We start from the raw sequence: 27,848 nt of genomic DNA on the forward strand, positions 1-27,848 counted from the left end.
GGTGAGTTTAGAGAGAGGGAAAAAAGCAGGGGGCGCGTTTCCCCTTCCTCTGTTTCCTCTTTACTGCGAGAATAACACACACTTACACACACTTAAACACACACACACACACACACACACACACACACACACACACGCACGCACGCACGCACGCACGCACGCACGCACGCACACACACACACACACACACACACACACACACACACACACACACACACACACACACACAGAGGAGTAAATGGTTGCAATCATCAAAAATCTCCGAGTTTAATGAATGAAAACGTTTGTCAGAAAATACCAATGAAAATACCAACGTTTGTTAGAAACACCAATGAACTCATTATTATTTTTTTTTTTATTATTATTATTATTATTATTATTATTATTATTATGGTGGTTGTTGTTGTGGAAATATTACAAATGTGATGTTTAAACATCCTTATTTTAAATTGTAAAACATATACCACGGCAGTATTATATTTATTTTTAATACATGTATGAATGAATTTCATTTATACATTGATTTTTTTTTTCAAAGCAAAATACCTGATTAATTTGAGCCTCTTTAGTTCAAATAGTTTCCATCAGGGGGCACACATGAGACACGTTATCTGTGCATTGTTTCAGTCAGTGGGCCAGGAGAAAGACTGGCATGACACTTTCGTTTCATTTGAAGAACTCTAATTCTTGGTTTCATTTCAAAAGGTCCAATCTTTTTTTTATTTATTAACTATTAGACATTATTCCAAAACCATTAAAATGTATTTATAAAATGCAATAGATTTAATAGATAAGGTATGTAGTATGGGAAGAAAAGAGATCCACAAGCCTGGGAGTTTACTGTGTTTCATTCCTTTTGCCCAAAAAATATTTAGTACATACATGTATCTAATTATTCTGCTGTTATTTTTGTTGTGTAACCAGCTACTGCACTGACAACACTTTTGCATGCCTTCCCGAAACACCTTCAAAGATACTTTAAAGAACATGTGCAATGAACATGTTTAATTTACAAAAAATATCTCTACAGAAAATTAAGGGTGCTTATTTTGTTTGTTCAAAATGAATTATTAACCTTAATTTTTAGATGAGGAAAGAATGACAGTATTGCACATTATCAATGTACTGTTAACCATCATGCAGAATGGTTTAGGATTAAGCATGTTTAGAAATTTAAATGCCTTTAAATGTTCGTGTTAGCTAAACTAAAACATGCATTTCATAAATACCACCTTATATCTGCAATCATCATCAAACATCTTCACACCTCACATGGAGATTTCACTGTCTCCAGTTAATGTAACAGCATGATATTACAAAATACTATCAGAAAAATTGTGAAAACACTGGGGGATGTTTGTTCATTGTATAAAATACTTTGATATAAGGAATGACCTCTAATATTGTCTAATGTGAAATATATTGCTTTTTTGAATGGACTTAACTGCTACATGCATATAAGAAATACTAAGGTCTCAGTATTCACTGTTTTTTACCTGTTAGATCTGATCTGACAGTTTTCATTACTGTCCTCACCAAAATAGCAAACTATGTCTATGCAAGTAAATAAATCTTGCATTTTTAAACGAACTTCATGTTTTGATCGATTTTAACATCAATTAATGTAAAATATCTGAACTTGTGAAGGTTGTCACAGAATTTAAATCAAAAAAATCATTTTCTGATCTGCAAAGAGCCATGCAAATGGCTTGTCTCAATTGTCACTTTTCTATAGTTGCCTTTACCAGGAAAAAAACCTTTTTGTTAAAAGTGTACTGTTGCAGGAGAATGTTCACGATAACTCCTGCCTAGCAGTTAATCTTACACAAAAAGCAAGTCAGTTGTGAAACAATTACTAATACCATATCTGATCGCACTGCAATTACAGTCTATGAAAGTCTATGAGTGCTGTCAGACATGTCACATTTCCCCCGAGAGAGCTGCTAATGGATCCAGTGCCTCAATTGACATAAAGACAAGAATACCAGTGATTTATAATATAGAATATGTCAATTAAAGTACCTCACTCCTGCTTTCACACCGAAAAGCCCTCTATTATGGAACAAGGCCTAAAATGGTTACATTTTCATGTTAATTATGTTCAGAAGTCTGCTGCAAATCTGAAATCACAATGGAAGGTGTTTTATACTCTTATTCTCTGCATGAATTTCAATTTGAATTCAGTTACACTCTATCTGTTTTGGGGGGGGGTTTTGGTGTGTATTTTTTTAAATATAAAGGGTTTGATTGTTATATACATGTAGTTCAGCTGAAAATAAATGTAACGGAGTTATGGTAATGATTTGAGATTTTTCTTTTTTTTATGTTGAATCGCTCATCCTCGGAGACCATGTGAGCTCCTGAAGAAGAATAGCTGTTAGTAATCGCCCACGCGCACAAATGTGAAATATTTTAATGAGCAATCTGTCTCATTTTGAATATTATCAAGCCAATCCATTTCTACAAAATTATCCCTCATATTCAAGTCACTTAGAGAAATCAGTCACTTAGTATTCTTGCAAATTCCCATCTTACACTGCATTAGGGTTCTAGAGACACAATAACATTGTAATACATTACTAATTGCAGTTCCTTTCATGACCCTTCTAGGTGCTGTCATGTCCTGGTGAACGTGGATCACCAGACACCGGTAAGACTGATACAATTACTCCAACCATGTTAAAAGTAGAAAAGTAGGTTTATTAAAATCGAATGTCAGGTATGAGTTTAATGGATATGACCATAGTTATTGAAACAAATGATGTCTTTTACTGTGTTGTCCATTGAGGCACAGATATTTTTTTGTTGTCTATGTGTGGACTAAGAGACAGTTCTCACATTCATTCACTTTCTGGAGTTCCAGTGCCTCTGTCACAAAATAGATCAGAGACTGAGAAAAGATCATGAAATTTAAGATAATTCCAGATTTGTTTCCCAAAGGTAGACACACACACCACAAGCAAAAAAAGTATTATGCCACAAATTACAACGTTTTCCCATTTTTTAAATTTTTTTATTTTATCCATCACTGACATCATAAATGTAGGCTCAGGCTCAGCTTGTGGGTAGAAACTGTGCATGTACTGGCAGTGGAAGAGAGAGACAGACGCGTCCTGAGTTTAAGGCCCACAGGCTCTGAGCCCGGTGTTTTCACACCCACATTTGGGTGTGTGTGGGTGGATAAGTGGGCAGAAAGCCTGTGACTCATCCTACTTGAGTCCTACACAGGGCAGCTCCTTGCTACCCATCATCTCTGAGCCTCTGCTTCCACCTCCTCTGCTTTCCACCCATTTAGTTTCCTTCCTTCTCTTCTACTCTTCATTTATTCCTCTCTTTATATCTCTCTTTTATCTGATTTCCTCTCCTGACTTCTCATCTTCTGTCTTGCTGCTCATCTCCTCCCTTTTCCCATAATCACTTTATTCCTCTTCTCTCCATGTTTATTAACCTAACTTGTCATCTTCTTCTCTCTTTTCCCCTTTCGTAGAACATTATCTGTCTCCTTTTTGCTCATTTTCACTCCTCTCTACACCACACGGCCTTCTCCTTTCTTCTGTATTTTTCTCTCGCCTTCTTTGCTGCAGTTCTTCTTTGTTCTCTCTATCCCTGTATATCCACTGTGCTCATCGTATGACTAGTGTCTGTTTGTGTTGATTCAAGAGCGCAGCATTAGACATGCTAGGGGAACTGCCATGAGTCAGACGTCACATAATTTAATTCTTTATTTCAGTTACTTGGCAACACATTTGTTTTTCAGCAGAAGACTTTTGTTGCCTTAATATGATTGTGCAGCTCATAACTTTGTTTTGTTTTAAACTTTTTGGTCTTTATTGAATAATTCACTAATTATAACCTAGAGTGGGTTGTGTTTTAGGGAGAATCCACTTTGAAAGTACTGGAAAAACAAGCATGTATATTATAGATCACTGGATGACATATGCTAAGCAAAATTCATTGAAAATCCCAGTGGAATCCATGAGAGGGTGCTCATATGTGTGAAGAAGCCATTGTGTCTTGTCAGACACAACACTGATAGAGACACTGAACAGATCACAGAGGTCTGGCTTTCAGGCTGAATCACATGTGATGGCAAAAGCAGACAATGCAGTAGCACAGGAAGACTGACAGGATAGGAGCTAGGCTCCTCTTCACTGACACAAGGACAGAAACTAAAATTCTGGAAAAATTTAACTCTAGTCATGTTGAGAAAGAAAGTACCCTGTTCCCTATTCTTCCTTACTTGTTCTCAATCTTGTCCACTGCCCTTTTTGCACTCTTGGGTTTCACTATCTGATCCAAGTTATCTCTCACTTTTGTCTTACCTTTCTTTTCTTTTTCTAGCCTGCTCTCTTGCTTTTCTCTTTCTTCGTCTCTCCCTTCCTCTGTCACCTTTTATGTAGTTCAGAATGGCCTTGGGCTTGCTAGCCAAGCCAAACAGTGTAATCGCTCTCCCTTGGTGATTACGCCACTTTGGCTTGGTGGGGAATGAATCGAAGAGAGCTTTATCGGCATTGTATAACATCAGCACTTTCTCCCCGGGCCAGCAGCTAAGATAATTGAAGGTGGTTCTTCAGGAAGTGCCTGAAAGAGTCCCCTTGTCTGGGCTGGGTAGGATGGGAGCACGCCAGCTGGGGGCTGGGCTCTGAGAGCAGGAAACACTGCTCAGCATACTGGGGAGAATGGAATGTTTATAAAGAGCACGCTCGGAACTTCCAGGATGAGGGTGTGAACTGCTGCTGTTCTTGCTCCCTCTTTCCAATTGCTGTTTCAGCTGAGGTAGAGGACAGGGAAGCTGTGACTAGGCTGTGCTAGCTAATGCTGCAGCGGGGACAACCCACTTCCAGGATGTAAGTGTGTAGAAAGTGCCGGGGTCAGTGAGAATCAAGGCGGGGGTCCTGCATCCTGATTTATCCAGGACAGCCAGAGGCGGCAGGCTGGGGGACGGCAGCCTAGGCGTGTTTGTGTGCGTATGTGGGTGAGAATGAGTGAGTGCGTGTGAGGAGCGGGGAGTGTGTGGGAAGCAGAGAAGGAGGGAAAACATGTGGGTGTTGAGGGGGCGAGCAAAAGCAGGATGCTAGCAAGTGAGTGCAGCTTCAAGAGAGAGGGCGAGATAGAGAGAGAGAAGCAATCTCAGCTGCTTTTCATCTGACACCTTTTAAAGGGCCAGCCAAAGGGTGGAGGAGCAGACGGGCAGGCTCCATTAAATGCTCTCACACTCTTTCCCACCCACCATCCAACTCCTACCCAAAATCCAGCCATTGCTGGTGACAAGGGACAGTAAAGAGGGGCCATAACTCCCTGCCTATTATCTGATTGATTTACCACTGAAGGATTTCACGCTTTCAGAACAACATAGATGCTAATTGCCTATAATTATTCAGGATGCTGGATAGTTAATATCAGCGAGGCTTGAGAGATGAATCATTAGAGGTGTGATGTATTTGGGAGTGATTACACTACGCATTTTCAAAGCTAGTTGTCATCTGTGTTTAGATTTCACATAGAAAATGATTATTTAATATAAGACTGTATATGTTCAGTATTAATAGCCAACACTGCTGGAATTGAGAGTAAGTATCCATGTGAGTTTAATGTATATGATAATCATCACAGCTATAAATAAATAATGATAATAGAGCTTTAATACAGTGCCCATTTCCTCAGTGGGAGTGTTCACATTCTCCTAGTTGGGTCACACTTTCTTCAATGTGCTTGGCAAATTGCTCATTGTCAGCTCCTTCAAACACATGGTTGGCATGACTACCAGGCATCTCTTTGGCAGGTTTTGTGCCTTTAAAAGACAGGCCTGTGGGTGTGATCATGTGTGTGATGTGGAATGTAACAAGCATGCCATATCTGTGGCTGATAAGGCTTGTGAAGTCATGCCTTGCCAGCATGACCATGACGTTGTAGTAATGCTGCTGTTACTCTCTGACCACCAACTCTGCAGCCACCTAATATAGCCATGCAGTGCCAGGGGTGAGCCAAGCAGGCACGCTTGATTAAGACCAATAGGGGAGTGCCTTATCATCCTGATGTCCCTCGCCAGCTGACTGTCCAGATTCCTACATTGCTTAGTCTGTTGAGGCCAAGTCATGTGTGGAATGTACTCTTTCTGAATGCATGGTCACTATGCCAGGCACTTTTCCTCTGTGTTTGATGTAGTGACCTGCTTAGAGTGCTGTCTGCTACACTATGTAAAGGGCTTGGGTTAGGATTTCACTGTAATATCAAGGAATGTGAGTGCTGAGGTGCTGATCACTGATTATTACTCATAATGTGTTTGCTGGCACAAAACTGAGTGTTTGATCTTATGTGTTAATATTTCATTTAAATTTTGTAGTGCTTATAGGATTTAAGGAAGGGTCTCCATTTTACCAATCTGAAGAAATTCATTCATCTTGGTGAGGGTAAAAGGTCAGGCAGCAGGGTCTCAGCCTCTCTTTAATCTCTACCTTTATGGAGCTATTGGCAGCCATGGCTTACACCTTCTACAACTGAAGAATGCCAGGAATGCAACTGTATTCCAATGAGAGCTTCTTATCTTCCTTATTTGCTTAAAGATAGCAACATTCCTGTCTTTCAGTGTGGTTGAAATATTGCCCTACCCAGATTAAAGCTATAATCAGGATGTCCTTAAAGCTAAACACCATTTAAATTGACCTGTTTTACCCTCTTTCATTTAGAAGATCATATTTTCTGCCTGGAAAATCAGCCTGTGAAAAAAAAACACTGTTTGATCTAAACATACATGAGCATATTAATGCATAGGATTTACATAGACAAAAACATCAGGTAAATTCGTCCAAAACCTAATGGTAAATTAGGTTTTAGAAATCAAATGCCTAATGCTTTTCAAACTAACAGACGGCTAATAAGATACATGTGTAAATATAATCATACATAAATCATTTTAATCTCACAATTTAAATTTATTTTGGTAAACACTGAATCCCTACTAAATATATAATATATAGTGATAATAAAGAGTAAAAAATGTATATTTGATTTAAATAAAATTAAATTCACAAAAGCAAGTAAACTAAAATTATATATAAAATGGTCATGTTCATTAAAATAACAAAAATAAAAAATAAAAATTCAATCAAAATGATAACTATGTTAAATACATTTAGATCGTTTTAAAAATACATAGACATATTAGACATTTTTTCTAGCTTTAAATGGATTTTTTTTTTAATTCTAAGATAATATGGCATTATGAATTCCCTCCTAAAAGAGAAGAACCTTGTAATATTCCATTAAGTCACTGATCTCACGAGCCACGATGTAACATGTGTATGTTAGTAGAAGTCATTATCTAATATCTAAGGTAGTTTAGATAATTCTGAAATTGGGAGCAACGTGTTTCTTCCTCTGGAAGTAATTCAACCCTTAAATGAAACAAGTTGGAAGCACATGATTTTAACAACAATAAGTGCTCCAGCTCGCTCTGTACTTACATTTCAAAGCTCCTGAGTCACTAAACTTCAGCCCACTGACAAGAAAATGAGCAAGAACAAGCACACAATTTGAAAATGACGCACTGACACGTTACGATGTGTGATTCATCACCACCTCCTCTCCGCTATTTCAATACAAGCTGTCTATGCTGCGGTGAGCTTGGTTGGACCATCCAGACTGACACAGCGGGACATAACAAACACACACATGCACACAGTACACACTCACACACACCGTCTGCCATGCACAGACTGCCAGGGAGAAATGGGCAGTGGAGAGAAAGATCTATACTCATAGTATGTAAGCTCATCTTGCTCATTAAAATATCACAAAAACATGATTGTATTATCATAGTTAGTGTAGTGTAATCAGTGTGTTTATGTGGATATAACACTAAGAAAATGGGGGGTAATCATTTCTAATTTTCTAGTTGAAAAGATAGCGGTAACAATATTTTGGAATATATTTGGGTTTTGACTCATAAATTAATATCTTAGACAAACGCCTACAGTAGAGCTCTAAAAATAAAATTCCAGAATTCTTAGGATGGGTGAATATGTGTGTATAGGTTATCCTGACTCTTATGTAACTAACTGTCCTGGAAGACCAATGCTGGATTAGTAAGAGTGTATGAAGAATTGTTCAAGTGTGTAAGATGTACTTTATGTTTGGACTGAATTTGGTTATTTTTCCCATGAATCGAGGGGTAAAACAAAGCTTGTGAGATCTGAGCCTGGCCCAGCCAGCAGTGCGTGGGGGTGACTCAGTCACTCTCCTGGTGACTAACAACACAAATATGGGCGTTTAAAAGTAGTTTCAGTGCCGCTGTGGCTCCACATGGCCGCTGAGAGAGTGACAAGCAGGTGGATTGGTCATTTTTCCCTTATTCCCTCTTGTCTCTTTCCTGATTTAATCCAGGTGAAAGGTGAGCTCGTGAAAGAAAATGGCATTGAGCCCTTGTACAATGTAGGTTTCCCAGAACCCATGTAAAATTTGGTACTTTCTTCTGGATGCAGAAGTGGCTATTGGAGATGCAGAATGGGCTACAGATTAAAGGGAAGGAGCTAGATTATACCACTTCTGAGAACAGGATTACCTGTCCAAAAAGCAAACTTGCTCTGTGGCCATGCCTTTATTGGATTTCCATAAACTATAAAGATCCTTTTGGTATAGAGTAGCTTGGACATAAAGATTTAAAATGACATTTGGATGTAGGTTCGGAAAAAATCTGTCACATTATCACAAATTTCCACTCTTTCTATGTAGATTTAATGAATCATAATTCATAATTTGTTATTGATAATATATTACCCAATGGTTTACTTAATTATGTTTCTCTAACCTGCTGTAAAAAATGTGCAAATAGGTTCACTTTGGTATCACTCACTGGATATGACAAATGTGCTTGTTTCCATTTTTCCATGGATAACATAACAGATGTTAAGTTTTGTGGAAAGACTGTGATGTCTGTGGAGGACTAACACACTGCAAGAGGTTATTTCTTTCTCCCCTCCTCCCACTATACTAATTTTTTTCTGAATGGGTGTCCTCTATCTAACCTCTCAATTCAGAGTGCTGAAACAGGACACTGTGCTGAACAGTGATAGGTTGCCAGAGAAATGCTCAGCCCCTCAAAGCCAGCTATAGGACCTCTGGGAGTCAGTCTGCAGTGTATAACTGCTTGCGAGAGAAAGAGGTTGAGAGAGGAAGAGAGAGAGAGAGAGAGAGAGAGAGAGAGAGAGAGAAGGAGGGGACGGTCTAGAGGAAGGGAGGGAGTAACTAAGAGTGCGAGAGCGAGGGAGGGAGAGGATTTTAAATCCGATGACAGTGATAACAGTGATAGTCAGTTCAGGCTCGAGTGGTGGAAGGGTCTCCGCTGAACCAAGAAAACACTTCTGGTTTAACATCTACAGATTCTATCACCAATGTTGCTGTCACTTTAAGACTGTTACTGATTAGCCGCCGGAGAATGTGACTGGAAAGAGAAAAAAGGACAGAGCAGAAAAGAGAGACAGAAAGGAAGAGAGAAAAAGAGAGTTTCAAACTGGGAATCATATGGAGAACACTGGTAATACGTTTGAGCTGACTGAAGCTCTGTTTTATTTTTCAGCAGTAATTCTGTTGCACTGACATGCTGTGAATCTGATCTCTTTTCCTCTCTCTCTCTCTCTCTCTCTCTCTCTCTCTCTCTCTCTCTCTCTCTCTGTGTTTCTTTCTGTATCTCTATGATTGTGGCTTCAGAAGAGGTTGGACAGGGAGAAGACTGAGACTCAGCACATGCAAGCAACATTCAGCCATCAGGAAATACTCCTTTCTCCCAGACTGAGTAAGTGAACAAGGGGGGGGGGGGGGGGGGGAAAGCTCTGGCTACTAATGGATATCATATGGTGCATGTTAAAATTGAGAAATTGTTTGCAGATTTGTAATAACTAGTCTAAGAAATGTCAGAATTAGAACCCAATCATTAGAGGAATTATGCTTTATATTAATGCTCCTGTGTTTTTGCATCTGTTACTTTATGTGGCTATATGTGCTTTGTGTGGCTAGAACTGAAAAATATTATCTTGCTTTATCAACGTGTCACTTGAGGAACCTTATTGGCGATAGATTTTTCAGTAACTGAAACTGATTCTTGAGCTGCCATAGGAGACAAGTCTGGATTTTTTGTGGTTTTGCTTTTGTATGGAATAATTTGAGCTGGTCCCTGAACAGGCTAATCTATTTAAAAATATTAGAGGGGAATTCCCCTTGGTGGCAATCATGAGATTCTCTCCCTCTGAATGCCCCCCTTCTGAGTAAGTTGCGGCTGCTTCTAGCGAATTCTGAATGAGGAACTATGTACACACTGTCCTATAGAGCACAAGGCTGTTTCTTATGAATGAATGGGCTGGGGAAAGTCCAGTGCTGATTGGTCAGTTGCTATTAGCTAATCAGATGACAAGCTCTCTGGTTAGCCCATGAGTGGTCAGCCAGTGGGTGGAGTTACCGGTCTTTATTCTTACAGTACCTTCTGCCTCTTACCGGCCAGCTGTTAGGATGACGCTGGACCGAAAGCTATTGGACAAAAGCTATTGGTGTGTGTGCTTGTGTGTAGTCACACAACATGAACGTAGGCAGGTGTGCTTGATCTGGCCTCTTGCCCAGATGTTGTTCATCAGAATCCAGAGTAAGCTCATGAAGTTGACCTTTATAAAGTAAGCATTAAGTGCCAACAATCATTTTTCTCAGAAAATTGTTTAATTGCCTCCAAAGCACAGAGTCCAGGGACACCAGAACATCTGATTTGGTTAAAATACAGTGCAGCTATTAGTTTTAAATTAAGGAAATATAGAAACTTGGAATAGAAATACTAGTATGTTTCGAATTCAAGACATTTAAATTATAAAGAAGCGTTATTTAAAGAATTATGCCACGCATTGTAGTTTTTGAGAAATGTTATTTTTTTTTAGAAAAAAGATATTAAGCTACATATTTCATAGTTCATCAATTTATGACAATCGTTGTACTAAATTCTTCTAGTAGAAACACTGTTAACTACAGTGTACCTTTGCCACTAACCTGTAGTAACTGAACACATACTCAGACCGGCCTGTAAAGGTGCAAAGGCCACAAAACTGCTGCCTTACACACTAACCTAATTATTTTCCTCCCGGAAACTAGCTCACACAATAGCCGCCCTAAAATTAGACCTCAAGGCTAGCGGCCACCATTGGAGGCTCTGACCGGAAGTGGAAGACTGAGAGTATGGGTGTGGGGAGGGTGTGTGCGGGTTTCTGTTGGACTGATGCTTTGTCCATCGAGAAAGGAATGCAGCGGTCACACATTGACCTCTGTGCGTGCAGCACACTCTCACGGGAAGGTGCAGCTCCCTGGCCCCCTCCCGCGATCAGTCTCTTATATCGTCACACACCCTTTGTGCTTTAGCACCATATAATACTAACCACTCCCAAACCCCTCCCTGTATCTGTGCCAAGATCTGTTCTTACTCTCACCATACAAGCCCTGCTCAGGATGGATTGCTATATGGTAAAAAGGCCAGCTTTTTTGTGGAAGTCACAAAATGGTACAATTTAAGTATTAGAACAGAATCAGAGAAGGGCTTCTGTTGTCTCTAACTACAACTTCATAGCAGATTGGTGTTACGATGATTATTTAGATAATATTCTTATTCAATTATTAACAAGATCTTTGATTAATCTGCTGCACAGTCAAATTCCTCCGACGTCAGTTTATGTCAAATAGTACTTATTGGGCGTGTCACTATTTTTTAGGGCACTCTTGCAGGAGAAGTAGTTTCGTCGCTACTAATGAATCATCAAGGGTTTTTTTTTTTGTAAGGGAGAGAATAGAGTACTCATTTTTCACTTGCTCTGTCAAATGTCACACCTACTCCCACTAAGGCAGGAGTGGCTGGTGAAAAGGTGCTGGGCATACAGTGGCACGTAACACCCAGGTAGAGAGTGTAAGGTAACACATATGCATACCAAGGGGTGTGTACCATCACAGTGATGACACTAAGTAGGTTAATGTGCCATGAGTACCGTACAGGTCCCACGGGACAAGCTTGTATAACTTGAGTGATTCCAGAAGAGATCCAGGATGAGATTTTGCTCTTTTTGCTAGGCTTACACTAGTCTGTTTACACAACAACAGAAGTCTCAAGCTTGAATTGTGGAGTAAAGAACAGCATCCTGTAACAGACTTGCATTCCTTACCCACTCTATCTTCTTACTTCACTGCAGTTGGTAATGACAGTTGAGATATGATAGCAGATGTGGTTGTGTGAATATGAGGGTGTGTGCATGACGTACGTGCTCAGGTAATGGCAGGGCATGCACTTGCACACACCCTTTTTTGTGTGTGACACCATGCCCATATTTGGGCAGTGTTTCCCCTTCTGGGAAAGACACAGACAGTGTACTGAACTCCACACGTGTTCAGTGTGGAGTTCAGAAACATATCGTGAAACAGGAGAATCATTGGGAGATGTATACAACATCTCAAAATATTCTATATATTTTTAATTTTAAAAACCATACAAACATCCCAAATCTTTTTATACATAGCCTGTACATGTGTACTAAAAATTTTTTTTTTTTAATGCGAGTGAGTAACAAGACACTGGTGAGCTTAGCCGTAGTAAATGACCCAGTAGACTACAGAACAACACTGCATACTGTGAGTAACTAATTCATTTTAATTCTAGAAAAAAATGCTGAACACCTCAAAATGGCAACATCCAGCATGAGACAGAGATACCTACACCAACATCAAGAATTGACAGTACAGTTTGCTACTTGATACATAAAACTCCTATTCAGATATTTTTGAAAGAGAAACCGAACACTTGCTTGGTGATGGAATGGAGGAAAGAAAATAACAGACACGTGGTGGAATGAACGTATATGACTGCCAGCTCATTCAAAGTCATACAGATACATTTCAACTGCTCAGAACAAGCAAATCAACATTCATCAGCATGCTCACCCAACGAATACTTCTTAAGCAACAGGGACAATGACTGGATCATTTCAGACAGGAATTACAATGATAATGTTCTTTATTTAAACAAACAAGACCCCAAAATAAATAGGACCTGCAAATATAGATTTAGCAAATCATAACTAGAAAAATATCCCTATCTGTGATTCACAGATTTGATGGTTGGCCTCAACCATATCAGAAGAATTGCAGAGAAATACTAATCTGCTCATTTTTATTAAAAATGAATTGCTCACTAGTCCTGAAATGTCTTTTGGAAAATGACTTTCCTTAAAAAGCATCAAGAGGCACCATGAATAGTGTTTGCTCAATAGCCAGAATGTAAAAGCTGACAGGGCTGAAAAGCAGTATTCTCTATGAAGATTTACATCTCAAGGGATGGTTGTTCATAAAGAATGCATGTTTTGTTAAATCCTCCGCTGTGTGTTATTGATGCTCCTGTTGGAACACTGGCAGGCTAAACTCTTTCCCAAACTCTTCACTGCCTTCATGGTGTGCACATAAAGGTGGAAATGGTCACACATCAGCAGCAGGGTCAGTGTGCTCCTAAACAGAGCAAGTATTATGGCTATTTTAAGGAGCGTTGTGCTGCTCTAATGGAACGGAATTTATCGGCCTTCATTTAGATGTAATGCTATACACTTGAGCATGGTTCAAGAGCACGGCCGGTCCTAAGGAGACTTAGAGAGTTATTCACACTGAAGAACATAAATCTATTGCTCCTCAGTCCATGGGTGTATATGTAATTCCAGAATACTTAAAAGAAGCATTGCTTTAACAGTATAGTGGCAATGAAGTTGACCGTGGTCGCAAATATCTCAACATAAATGGCAGAGGATGTGTTTACAGTACACATTTGTGTACACCTCTATGGGTCACATGTCAGTTGGTTCACATAGCAATGAATTCTTTTTTTTTTTTTAAACTTGAACTTGGCTTACACACAGATGTTTTTCCCTGCATTAAAGAGCCATAAAGCAAATTAAATTCACACTGCTCCTGTCAGCCTGCTGTCTTCAGTGGCAAGGATTTCTTGTATTCGATGACCTCTAAAGTAGGCTTTATAACTTGTATAGCCTCCTGGAAGTTAGCGACATTTTTGAAATTGCCCTAGACCAATTACTTTCACTTTCTAAATGTTTGAGCAATTAGTTAATGTAATTATATGAAAATTGGGAATCACTAGCATCTCCACACTTAAATGGGGCAAATGAGTAAAAAAGTAAAGAGTAACATTAGTATTTTATAGGTATCTCATGAGGTCCAGACCTCAGGCAATTTGCAGCTGAAGGCTCTTCTACAAATTAAATTAGACTTAAAAAAACAACCCATCAGGCTCTGGTATGTGAGGGGACCACCTTATTATGAAGGTAATACATCTGTGTTTTGACCCATGAAGTTCCTCAATTCTCAACCAGCTTTCATGAGACAGCTCTGGGATTATAGCCATCATCAAGGCAACAAGCGTGTATCTTCAGAGGAAGTCACAGCAGTAACTGAAATTTGCAGGCTGCTTTCAAAATGACGACAGGCAACTGGCAGAAGACAAGGGGTCTTCAGAAAAAAGTCGATTTTAGGGTGTGAGCACTGGTTGAAAGAGATATAGGGGTGTAGTGGTTTCTGTTATGGTGTCATAAGTAAAAATGGGTCTGGGTTGGTTGTGATTGCATTGAGAGTGTTACTGATAAGTGGCTGAAGGAAATATAACTTTATACAGCATTCACCTCTCTTTAACTATTATGAGCAGTACTGAGTATGTGGTTTGATAGGTTGTAGGTTGTGTTTGTGCATTTATTTATGCAGCAAACTGCATAAATAAAATGCACAAACACAACCTACAACCTGTCAAACCCCATACTCAGTACTGCATATATTAGTTAAAGTCGTCGTTCAGTTGGCGTTTGAAATGGAACATTGGCAGAATATAACCTTTTCTTACAGATTTTGTTTATGGCACATATCTATATAAATATAGAAAACATTAATGTGAATTTCTTGCTGTGTGACGCTATTTGCCGTTATGTCAAGAAAATTAGCTGTGCAATGTTATGTCAAGCAAATTAGATGTGCAATGTAATGTTAAGCAGATATTATTAGATACCACCTTTTTCCATGAATTTGTTTATTTACTTGTCTACCTGATGACATCTCCTGGATTTATTGAGCTTACTGATTGGAAATTGCCTAATGTGAGTTGCATAAGATAGAACTGTAATTTAAATGCAATTGTATTGCAAATAACAAAAGTTGCATAAAAGTTGCATCATGTAACCCCTGCTTTACACCCAAACAGGAACATGTTCACACAAACCCCTACACTCACACTTACTCCTTCCCCCTCCCCTTGCTGCCCCACCTCTTCTGGTGGGTGAGGGCAACGATTCAGTTCCTGTTTGGTGGCAGACCACGTTGAATGAGCCCTGGTCAGGGGTTTGGCTGTTGCTCCTCACAGAATGTGGATGTGGTCAGGCCCAGTCATCTCTCAGGCATCTTAGAGGAAACCCACATCAACTGAAACATACTGGGGCTCCAGGAATAGCCCTGCCAGCAAGGCTACTACCCCCCCTAACTCCCACCCCCACCAGCCCTCACTCTTAACCATCCCCTCTCTTTTTTAGCCCTAGAGCCATGATAGTAAAAATAGTGTGGAGCAGCACCCGAAAAGCAAGCTGTGGATCTGCCAAATATTGGCTCCACGAGCAACAGATCCACTGCCAGCAAAGTAGCCAGTACAGTATTATTAATAGTAGTGTATAAGTTGATCTTTCCAAATAGTGCACACTTTATGTGCAGTTTTTGGTTTTAGTAGTAAAAATGCAAATGAAAAATTTCAAAAATATTTCAGAATATTTTTTGTGTTTTTGTATTCATAAAATAGTATGCATCTACTTCTCTTGCTGGCTTTAACCTGGTTAAAATTAAACACTATCAAGTTTTTCACAAGGGCTTCTTCTTGCAACAGTCTAGCATACTATTTGATTCTCTCTGACCAGTGGATCCTGTATTAGAGATGAGATGTTAGGAGGAAAAGCTCTGCAGCCTGCAAGAATAGAAACTCTTTCGAATATAAACTCACCTCTTTAACACTCTTTGTTAGTGAATAAAGGAGAATCCTTAATCATTTTGAGGTAAAATGGAGCATGTTTTCTGGCACAGACAGAGCCTCACTCAGGAAGATTGTTGGATTAGCTTGAGCATCATCTACTCAACATGAGGGCTGGCTAGCTGTACAATTTCACAGATGGTCATTTTCTCATTGTTTCTCAATGCTGATTATAAGGAATGATATCAATATTTATTATTATAAAAATCATACAGTACTGATTAAAATTAAAGTTGTAGCATTGATATTGTTTTCAGAAATTGGCTTGAAAAAATACTTTATACATTTATGTTCTTCTTCTGTTTTACAGGTTCAGAGGGCTCATATTCCAGTTTCATTTGATACGTGATTATGCCATCTTCTAGCTCTCAGGTAAGATCAGTGAAACAATTATTATATTATATTATATACTCACTCTCACTCACTCATTTTCTACCGCTTTATCCGAATTATATTATATATTTTATTATAATTTTAATATTATATATTTTTTCAATTCTGTTGTTGCACATTGCTAGCAATTACATGAATGGAATCTAGCTCAGAGTGATAGTGCAAAGGATGTTATAGTTGTTATAGTTTCCATTATGGTTTAGTCTTGCGGAAATAAAAGTGAATGTTGCAAAATAACAGAAAAATCAAACCAGTAATTTTAAGAGAAGAACACTATTGGTTTGCTAAGTTTCATCCAATGATCACTTAAAGTAGAAGCAAAGAAAGCACTTTATAAGTGACTTATATAGGGTAGAATATACTCTCTTTTAGGTTAGAATATAAGCTCTTTCTTTCTCCCTGTTGTTTGACCTCCCCCTCTGCGCTGATTACTAGACCTGGAAGGTTATGAATGGAATGTTCAGAAATTCTCCTGATGGCTACAGATCATTACTGAGACTGTGTCTCACCCCTGGGGCATACAACAGAGTAGCAGCCGGAAGCAAATGCCTCCCTAGGGAACGTCAGGCTATATTACAGCCCCCCCCCAACCACACACAGACATACACTTGGCAGAGATCCTAGTAATGCCAAGATTTGCTGGTGTTTAACATATTTTGCAGCACATTCAACTAATTTGTCCTAATCTTTGTTAATTTAGAATTTGTTATATTATAAATAAAATAAATTTATCATTAGTAAATCTTGGTAAATCTTGCCATGAATTTATCAGTCTTCAAAGAGCTATGGGATCTAAACTTATTTATTTCTGGCACATCTTGAAAAGGAGGCAAAAGTCAAACTAGTCAGATTCATAGCAATTGAGTAAATCAGACACCGATACGCATTTATATTCAGACCGTAATACTTTAATAGGCCAATACAAACCCATAAATTTATGATTATGACTCACTCATTGTTCTGTTTAGTAATCGGTATTGTGACATGTGGTGGACAGTGTCGTAAAATGCCACCAAGCTTTGTCAGCACAAGTCAAACATCGACCACAACACATATTCCACTCAGCCAACATATTGCAATTTTTACATCAGCGTTTCCAGAGTGACAAGTCTGAATTTACCATTTTCTGTGTGCTCACAAAGACAAGCCGCTCTTACCTGAGAGTGGGAACATCATTACTGAACACACAGGCTTATAGCTATACTCTAGCAACTTCATATTGTATCTTCTTCTGACTGTGTCTTTACTGTGCAGGATAATGTCACTGGACATGTCTGCACTGCCATGCTCAGAATCACCCAGCCTCCATCCCAGAGCCTCATCAGGCAGGCACTGACAGTTAGCAGGGACATTGTGTTGGAATTTAGACACAAGGGGGGCACAAGGGTGGGAACAGTTTCCATAACAGAGAAAAATTAGAGTCAAATGACCATCAGCTGGTACAAGAATCAAATATGATCACAAGGTCTCAGGTATGCTGAGCTGGAGCCTTTACTGAGGATGTGGATTGTCTTTGCTCTCACTGTTTTTGCGACTTGGGTTCAGGGGCTTGTCTTGAATTATTATGTATATTCTGTATAATATTTCACATTTGTAATGCACACACAAGAAAAGCTGAAGAGGTCCCCAATGCAGTGCCATTAAAATACGATTTTGGAAGTGATTTCAATTGTCAGCTTCAGGCATATCTGTTTTCTGGATAGTGTCTCATCCGGGGTGTTTTCCTACTGGGTTTACTAAATATGAATGAATGAATTTACTGAAGGTTCTAGTAACATTATGTAGTTAGATGAGCAAGGGACAAATCTATAGTCATTCTGGGGTCCAGTGAGTTAAAGAGGTCAAACACTAGGTTCACTGTTTGGAATCATAGCTTCCACTTACTTCCATTCTCCATTCCACTCATATATGAGCCAAAACATTGTAGAAACCGTATGAACTGCAACTTTGTTAACAGAGGTGCTTCATGTGCAGCAGAATCACAGCTTCTGTTTGCATACCTTTCTGACTGCAGGCTAATGGGGATGAATGAGTGCTATTTGTAAGCGTTAACAGTGTGCTTAAAAATGCCCATCATGAAATTATCCTCCACCTACTGTTGTCCCTCTGTGCATGGTTTCATAAAGAAAGAATGGCTCTGTTCACAATTTCTAACCATGAACCCTTCTCTCTCTCTCTCTCTCTCTCTCTCTCTCTCTCTCTCTCTCTCTCTCTCTCTCTCTCTCTCTCTCCCCCCTTTCAGTGCATGAGAATGCCAAGATCGAAGACTGAAGATGACTCCATTTTACAACGAAGGCTGTTTCTGTGATACTGGTTTGCTCATGAGCTGCTCAGTAGTCAGTGTAGATCCTGTGTTGCAATCAGCAGCTACATCTGGCTACTGGGTCTCTGATGGCATTCTGTGCTTCCTGTTGGCACATTCCATTCAGCTTGTGTGGTATGCTGACTTTGACCTGTCATTCACAAAATAGCACTCTCTCTGTATTAGAAGGGCTGAAGACATTTCCTTCTCTCAATTTTTTTTTAGTTGCCCATAAGACTTTCCGATTGTGACCTTTTCATACATCTCCATTAGTTTATTGTGTATCTGGTTTATTGTTTCTCTAAATAATTTGACACACACTCTGCATGCAGCGGTGTTGTTGAAGCAACTAGAAATTATTTCAAACTTTGTTTTGACGTGGTGGTATTGTCCGATGAATGGATCCATCCACTGTCTCTCGGCTGACTGTTGAAGATGCAGTTTGAGTGATTTGATGACAAAGGACAAGGCAAGATGTCACATTCTTTGTGTGATTAGGCTGTCATAGTGGCTGGATTTGTGTGAATGCCTTCAGTTGCTGACGGCTGAGAAATAATGAATGTGAATCTTTTGCACATGCAGAAGCCCATCACTTTGCGAGGGCGAATGATGAATTCTTTTGTGCTGTCCCGAACCTGGCATACAATGTAGATTTCTGTGTGGTACAATCTACAGCTACATTGTCTGCTGGGTTTCAGGCTGGCCAAAAATGCTCCTTGGTTTATTATATGAATAGGTAAGTAAATAACCGTTTTTTAAATGTTTAAAGTAAATCTTGAGAACACAATAAAGAAAAAAGAAATGAAACATACCCTGGAGTGTTTCTCATTATTTTTGGAGGCCCCTGTACATGAACAAGAATTCTATTTGAACACACTTGGTTTCAGTGATGAAATTTGTAGGGCAGCACACCCCTGACAGACTGTCACAATTTTGCTAAGGACAAAAATAGAATCTTGCATATGACAACAGTGTGCTCTATCCTTATCACCATTATTAATCTGGAAGATCCTTTTCCCAGAACACACACTGAGGTGCTGTCTCAGAGTCTCCCTCACACACAAACTGAATGAAAAATAAGTGGCTAGAAAAAAATAGCTTTACTCTAAAAGGTGACACAAAACAATAATTTGCCCTCAATTTCTCCCTCGCAAGGAGTTGGGGTATTGTCTTATTAATATCAAGACTTACAGTCAAACAAAGACTAATGAAGAATCTCTGTATCTATAGAGAAATTCATCTATCAGACACAGTCACAGTATTGATGCAATACTTCCTAGGAGCACAGATCAGTTTTTCTCGACAGCATTGTATACATTTCAGTGTCCATCTTTCAATTCAATTATATCGGAATATAGCTTATTTTCCACACTTTTTCTGCATCATTTTAATTAGTTTATTACATTACTAAGCAATACTGGGACTATCAAGACAACAAATCAACAAAAATAATAAACAGAGAACATAACATGGCCTTAATGAACACCATGGTGCTCCTGTTTCCCATTAGAGCCTAAATGAACACTGTTAATTTAGCAAACAATATGGTTCCCAGTAGTAGCTCCACATTTGCGAGCCTGTGCCGTATATCATTCATTCTTTTGTGCTTGGATATGGCGTATGCCAAATGGCAGCTAGCAAAAAGCCAGGACAGCAGGGCATGCACTAATGATCAAGCCCAGGTGTTTCCAATAATGTCGCTTCCCCTCACCGTACTGCTTGGACAGCAGGAATGTCAAAGTCAATGCAGGTGGTCATGGGGCCGCATGTGCTCTATACAGGGTCCAGCCAGAAAAAACTGGAATCACTTCAATAAAAAGAAGGATACAGTCAGGTCTGATCCATTGCTGGGCTGTTTCCCCTCAATGCTGCCTCACCCATGAGGCACACGTGACTTTTAGACTATTGGATTTTTTATTACTAACTAAATTCAGTATGCTGCTAGAAGCTGGTGTCACTAATGAGCACAGTATAAATCTATTTAGATTTATCCACAAATATTTTAACTGTCTAATTGTTGTTCATTTCAATAAATAGAACAATTCTGGTTGTAATATAAAACTAATGCTGTCTTGTTTGTTAGTGACCACAATTTTAGCTCAGCCGTCCACTGAAACAAGGATTTCCAAAGGGAGAGGTTGTCCAGTGAAAGCATTTCAGTAATGTAAACTTCTGAATGCCATGCAATGGGCCTAAATCACTCCTTTGATAACTTGTGAGGCAAGTGCTCTGAGATGACATCAGCGGGTGTCCTCCAGGGCACACTGGGACATGGGCGGAATGCTAATTGATGCTTTGCCAGGGTCTCCGTGAGGCGACGGTAGTGACTGATAATGAGCCTCAGAGCCGAGGCCTGGCTTTTATCCTGGGCCCCTCCTTAGATCCAACATTACACATTATAGGCCAAGGGTGAAGTTGGAAAGTGCTGGGCAGATCTTTAGTTTATTTCATTTACATCACCAATATCAAGTGTACAGTTTGCCTGTAGGAAGTATTGTTACTGCTTGTATTATACACAGACATATATAAAGGCAAAATTTCTAAAATGACTTCAACTAGAAACATTAAGTACCAAAATACACAAAGACAAACACACACCTCACAAGCTAATGCCCAAATATCTCTGCCCAGATATAACAAAAAAGAGATATCAATCACAGGCAATTCACAGAAACATGAATATGCAGTAAAATGCTATGCAGATGTTTAGCATGTAACATTCATTCATTCATTCATTCATTCATTTTCTACCGCTTATCCGAATTTCTCGGGCATCTCAGGCGTCATCGGGCATCAAGGCAGGATACACCCTGGACGGAGTGCCAACCCATCGCAGGGAACAAACACTCTCTCATTCACTCACACACTACGGACAATTTTCCAGAGATGCCAATCAACCTACCATGCATGACTTTGGACCGGGGAGGAAACCAGAGTACCCGGAGGAAACCCCCGAGGCACAGGGAGAACATGCAAACTCCACACACACAAGGCGGAGGCGGGAATCAAACCCCCAACTCTGGAGGTGTGAGGCAAAAGTGCTAACCACTAAGCCACCATGCCCACCGCATGTAAAATTAATACGCATAAAGCTATGTCAAGTTCATATACCACCAAATGTGTGACTAAGGAAAGATTCAGTTGGAAGTGTCTACATCGGGCAGTTCCATTTTCATTTTCAATTTTCCATGGCACACAAGAATACTAGGAATAAAATCCCTCCCTAATGAGCTCTTGCTTATGTGTTGTATTCCCTCTCAGAACTGAGTGACTCATTGTGAAGTACAGAACTGATATAAACCTCAGTGCCAGGGTCAGATAAAAAACTGACAACTAAGTTTCTACATTTCAATTGTCAATTCCATCTGCTCCACTGGGTGCCATGGAGAGTGGGCTTCACCAGTATGGTGAGGAGAGAACCAGTCTGGCTGGAGAGACATTTGGTGTGAAAAATACCTCCTTCCAAATGTTCCACAAGATGAGCCAATCACAGTAATAGGCAGAATTTAGCCATTTCTGTTTAAAATGTCTTGTCTATAATTAAAACAGCGCTCCAATATAATGTCTGTTTCAAACCAAGCCAGTCAAGAAAAAAGAGTTCTAAACAGGTTAGATAAAGTTCACACACTATTACATAAGCTTCACCAAAGCTTCAATAGGTGAGCGCATGCCTCAGGAAAGTAAGATAATGAATCATGAGAAAAACAGACTTAATGATATAATATCAACCGGAAGTGTTATAAAATCATCTCTAAAGTTTTTAAGCACATACAGACATGATCCTGCCTGTTATATACAGTTACCAAACCCTGCCATGAGTCATACTTCATGGCTTTAACTGTGGGCAGAAAGCTAGGCTTTGGTGACTCTGGCAGCCCCTTGCGTAGGTGGGAGCACATTCTCAAAAAATTACTCAGTTCTACCTGTGAGGCCTCAACAGGTTATACACCCCATAAACAAACTGCAAGTCTTGTCCTGCTGTAGAATTGATGGTATTATCCTCTAGGCATCACTTGCTTGCCTCCCACTGAGTATACAACACAATGGTCATGGGTTTGTCTCTTCACAACAGAAGAGAATATCTATGATGGGGTATTACAGAGGTCGTTGGGCAAGAGTGTTTTTTTTTTTATTCTCAGTCCTGTCTGCTCATGAAGGCATTCCTACCAATCCTACATGCTCCTGGAGACACTTTTGGCCAAACCTGCCCACTTCTGTAATCCAAGGTTTATTTGTACATACCTATAATACTTTCTAATAACCTAATCATTGTAAGCCTAAAGGTATAAAGGCATGAGTGATTTAGACTATAGCAACCTGATCAGTTCAAAGCAGATGTACAGTACTAAATATGAATGAATAAAGACATTAAAAGGTGCTGCATGAGCACTATGTTAATGAATGTGTTTTTTCTTTATCACATAAGCTTCATATCTGAACCCCTTCTCCTTCCCACACCATGGCAGTAAAATCATCAGTTACTATAGGAACTATAGGAACCCTATAGGAACCCAGTTCTGATGCGTATATTACATCAGATAATACCAACTGCAGCTCTATGACTTTTGATAATAACAATAATAATAATAATAATAATAATAATTATTATTATTATTATTTTTGTTGTTGTTGTTGTTGTTGTTGTTGTTGTTGTTGTTGTTGTTGTTGTTGTTATAACCTGGGTCCGAACCTCAGCCCCACTGAACTCCAAGATTAATTTGAATCCTGGGTTAAATCCTCACCCATCACCTGTCTAATGCTCTTATCACTAAATGAGCCAATCCTCACAGCCAGACCCCAAAATCTAGTGAAAAGCCTTCCAGGAAGAGTCAAGATTATTTAAAAAACCTTTGGCCATATAAAATAAAACTTAAAGAAAACACACTTAAAATAATTCACTCACCCCTTGTGACCAGGGACCAAGAAAAAAGATTCCTTGTAGACACACACATAGTGCTTTCTCTATACACACACATGGCGGATGCTCCATGCTTCCTCTTTCCCTCCCTTCCTTTCTACTCTCTCGATGTCGTGAATCAAGGTGTAAGTATTCCCATATTGCATCCTGCCAGTGGCATGAAAGGAGGGAAACAGACAAACATGGATAATATGACAGCTCATCATTCATAACAATGACATAACAATAACATCATTAGAAGTAGACAATAGTCTTGTTGCTGCCTATAGGTGACTTCACATCCCTACCTCCTGAATGGAAATTTCCATTGGCACTACTCAGTGACACAAGAGAAGGGGGCACTGGAGGATCATATGACCACAAATTGCTAATCCTTCACAGACTGTATTGAGTATTTGGGTCAAAGGTTCAAGTAAACCAGGTCTTTAAGTTGTGACACACTCTAATGTACTGTAATGTCATATTATGTTATCATTGTGTTTCTAAGGGTTAGACTGAAGTGCATAATTTTATAGGTTTGTATTATGTTCAGTGCATGTGACAAGGAAGAAGTGTCTCAGACATGACTACATACATTGTGGGAGGACAGAAAATGAATGTGTGGCTAGACTCATGTAAGCAGCATATTTGGGATAATTAAGTCAATTATCTAATAGTTTGTAAATAGCTGGATAGTCCCTAAAATTAATAATAGTGGGTTATAAGCTATTTTTGTTTTGTGTATTAGTTACTGGGACCTTGTAACTAGGGTGTGTCTTCTAGCTAAGCATCACAATGCTGTCTGAATCTTAGTGGAATCGTGGAAGTGGGCACCAACATATTAGTGATACTGTACACTAATGAATCTTCACATTGATCTCTACACCCACATAATATTACATAAAGTTTAGTGATTCCACACAAGCCAGATGGCACAGCCTCACACCAGAGGGCTGAGAGGGAGACGGTAAGTGTGAGGCGAACGGCCTGGCAGCCAACGGAGCACTGCACCCTGCTTGGCAGTGGGTCTGAACGCTCGCCTTGTGCCAGCGCTCTCTCTGATGCCCACGGGTGCCCAAGCCCTGGCCAGGCAGCTGACACAGCTAAGCACCGCCAAAGTCCTGACGAAGTGGAACAGCTCGACTGTCAGGGAGCATCTGACCCTGGCCAAGTGCCATGTGACATGGGTTAGCCTCCCATTCATGGCCATCACTGGACAGAAAGGAAACACTTGTGCAATAATAAGGAGGAGGGGAAGAAGCCATCAATGATAGAGGGAGAAAAAGAGGAAAAGAGCATGACAGCAATGTACAGCACATGACACAAGGCCCCGTACAGCTCTTTCAGTTTTTCTCTGCCCCACCCCTCCCTCCCACTGCTTTTCCGACACTCTACTCCCTTTGTTTATTGAATTATATTACAGAGCACCTGATGTAAAAAAATGCAGTCTAATGAGCTGGTTCATTTGGCAGCCTAATGGCTGTTCCAGTGGCATCTCCAGGCAGACTAACACTCTGGCTGGAATAGAAAGTTAGTGCTGCCCACGCTTGCTGCCCTTCTCCACCAAGGATCTTCTACTCCGCAGCACAGAGTGATTTTAGAGTGAGTCCTTTTGTTTCGAGTAGCTTTAGAGTAAGACAGTTGCCTAGCGACTGCCCTACATTACATTGGCCTTCTGGATGAAGTGTGCTCATGGGTTTGTGTGTATGTGAGAAAGCAAGCATGAGCTGGGGTGTTAATCAACTGAGTACATTTTATCCAGAATGCCAAAGGTTTTGGGGGCTCTTCTTTTTCAGTGCAGACACACTGACCACATACTGAGGTGGAGACCCCCAGGACAACATGAGTACATTCAATTACACAATTACACAAAACATGACAAACAAACAGCAATTACAAGGCTTGTATCACGTACATGAAAAAAACAAGTGTTACATTTCCTTCATTGTCATTTACAATGTGATTTGACTTGAACATGCACACCTGAGAACAAACCTCTTCTTGTTTGATTAGTATAATCATGACATTTGTCAGTATGACCTATATTATGTTAAATTATATATTTTTTTATAATGTCCACAAAAACCCTCCACTGCAGTTGGAAAAATATGATTTAAAACACATCCACATAGACAGCAGTATACATTCTGGTTGATTTACTCATTCGTTCATTCATTCTGTCATCTTCGGTAACCATTATGTCATCACTGTTATGTCATGGATTGGATTCATTTAGCATGGTTTAAAGTCTACATGGAGAAAAAAGAGTTTCAATGAACGTAGAATATAGACAAAGGGTTTAACAACACATATATTAAAGCAACGGATTCTATATTGCTAAAGTACACCTTACAACATCTCAGTGGGTTATTATTACACACCATGAACAGGAGGCACCTGGTATGAATCCTGGAGGGCTACTGAGGATGATGACTTAGTACCAATCAACTCCAACCTTTTAACATTCCTGCCTTTTGCCTGACAGCTGCTATTGTGCTCTTGAACAATGAATTTAACCCTGAGTTGCTCTGGGGGTCTGTGGTAGTGTGATGGTTTATTTGAAAGGTTCATCATCCATTGTGAAGAACAAGGCTTTAAGGGGTTATCGCCACAAGATTACCTCGAAACTCTCATTGTCAAGAGTCCATAATGGAGGACACAGCTGATTAATGATTCAACACTCTTACAATCTTCTTGTGTAAACTTCAGCTCCTCTTTTTCTAAAATTGTATATACACAAGCTATAAAGCTGCCACACAAAATTTGTTTATTTACTTATGTGAACAAAATGTTAAAAAAATGAATAAAAATGGCTCCCCTTATTATAGATCATTAGTATACTGCACATATTTGTTTGTAAAACAACACAAATTAAGCTGCAAACTAAAATGGGTTAGAATGTATTGCAAATGTTTGAAACTTTAAAACACATGTGGTGCTTAGATCAAGACTACTGTGATATTAAATTAGTTTTACTGTGACAATTTACAGTTTTCATGAAGACACATGTTCCTGCTTGATAAGAGTTTGGTTTCTAACTATGAGCTCTTAGAAATCAAATCTCGCATGCAAAATCTTTGAAACCCGAGACGAGATGAGGAAGAGGAAAGAGAGAAATGGATTTCAAGGGTTTGATCTGTGGTAGTCTCTCTCTCCTCTCTCTCTCTCTCTCTCTCTCTCTCTCTCTCTCTCTCTCTCTCTCTCTCTCTCTCTCTCTCTCTGCTATGTGCATGCATTCTGTGACCCTGAGTATCAAATCTGTTCTACGGACATATTTAATAATGCTGGTCAGACAGTGTGACAGCTGCTATATACCAGTCAACTTAATGTGTACACCAGTGGGTCACTTTCTTAGTGCTCTCTGAGCACCACTTCCTTGGCTACGCTGAATAAGCCTTAAAAAATTTAACATGGCTGAGTCATACTTCCTAGTGGATATGACCATGCTTCCTCTACAAAGTTGAACTGCCCTCCCCTCCCTACACTTTAAAATGTTAAAGGGATGGAGCATGGAAGAAGTGAGCAAAAAGAGCGCTTAGACGCATAGTTAAACTATTGCTGGCAAAACTACATGGCAGGCAGTGTGAGTCAAGGCAGGCCTGAATCATGTACTCAGTGAAGGTGCACAGTGTTAGCCGAACATGTGCAACATCAAGCTGGATTGTTAGATCAATAAAAAAAAAAGTAATTAGCCGCTTTTGTTCTGCTGTGGCTACAATAAGAAACCTGGCTGCCACATAAGACATAGAGCAATCATTTGAGTAATAATTTAACTGTAAAGCAGCTCAGCTTGGAAAGTTCTACTCATGGTTTATGGTGGATGAGCAAACACAGTGTTGCATTGGACACATGCACACACCTTTGTCAAATGTAGGGTAATATTTGACAAGTGTCACTTGTTAACAGACCTATTTTTCAATCTTGGTTTTGTTGACATTCAAAGGCAAAACATTAAAGTGAATTGTACGTGTCCACAGAGTGACGCTGGCACAGAGGACAAGCCTTCACTGGATCGACCCACTGATGTCAATTCAGTCATAACTGAACTAACATCCAGTGGAAAACATGTCACAAGCACAGGTTGATTGTATTTACCAAGACGAACGGAAACAAGAGCAGCACCCACTGTTCCTCTCAGACAGTTCTCACACAGACCTCTCTCTTATTGTGTGTCTCTCTCAAAGTTG

General features: G+C 39.6%; 1 long non-coding RNA gene across 2 annotated transcripts in view; it reads left to right on the top strand.

The window, feature by feature from the left end:
* Positions 1 to 20,724, top strand: part of LOC113654138 — a 21,021-nt gene extending 297 nt beyond the window's left edge. The window contains exons 1-4 of one of the 2 annotated variants that reach the window (XR_007140721.1): positions 1 to 2,650; positions 9,706 to 9,790; positions 16,380 to 16,441; positions 18,705 to 20,724. The exon at positions 1 to 2,650 is cut by the window's left edge and continues 297 nt beyond it. This is a non-coding gene — a long non-coding RNA (uncharacterized LOC113654138). Of the gene's footprint in view, positions 2,651 to 7,173; positions 9,533 to 9,705; positions 9,791 to 16,379; positions 16,442 to 18,704 lie in introns of those variants that run through there. The other variant, XR_003443302.2, reaches the window with a different exon arrangement.
* Positions 20,725 to 27,848: the final 7,124 nt, after the last annotated feature.

This window comes from Tachysurus fulvidraco, chromosome 6, assembly GCF_022655615.1.
Source record: "Tachysurus fulvidraco isolate hzauxx_2018 chromosome 6, HZAU_PFXX_2.0, whole genome shotgun sequence".
Taxonomy (NCBI): domain Eukaryota; kingdom Metazoa; phylum Chordata; class Actinopteri; order Siluriformes; family Bagridae; genus Tachysurus; species Tachysurus fulvidraco.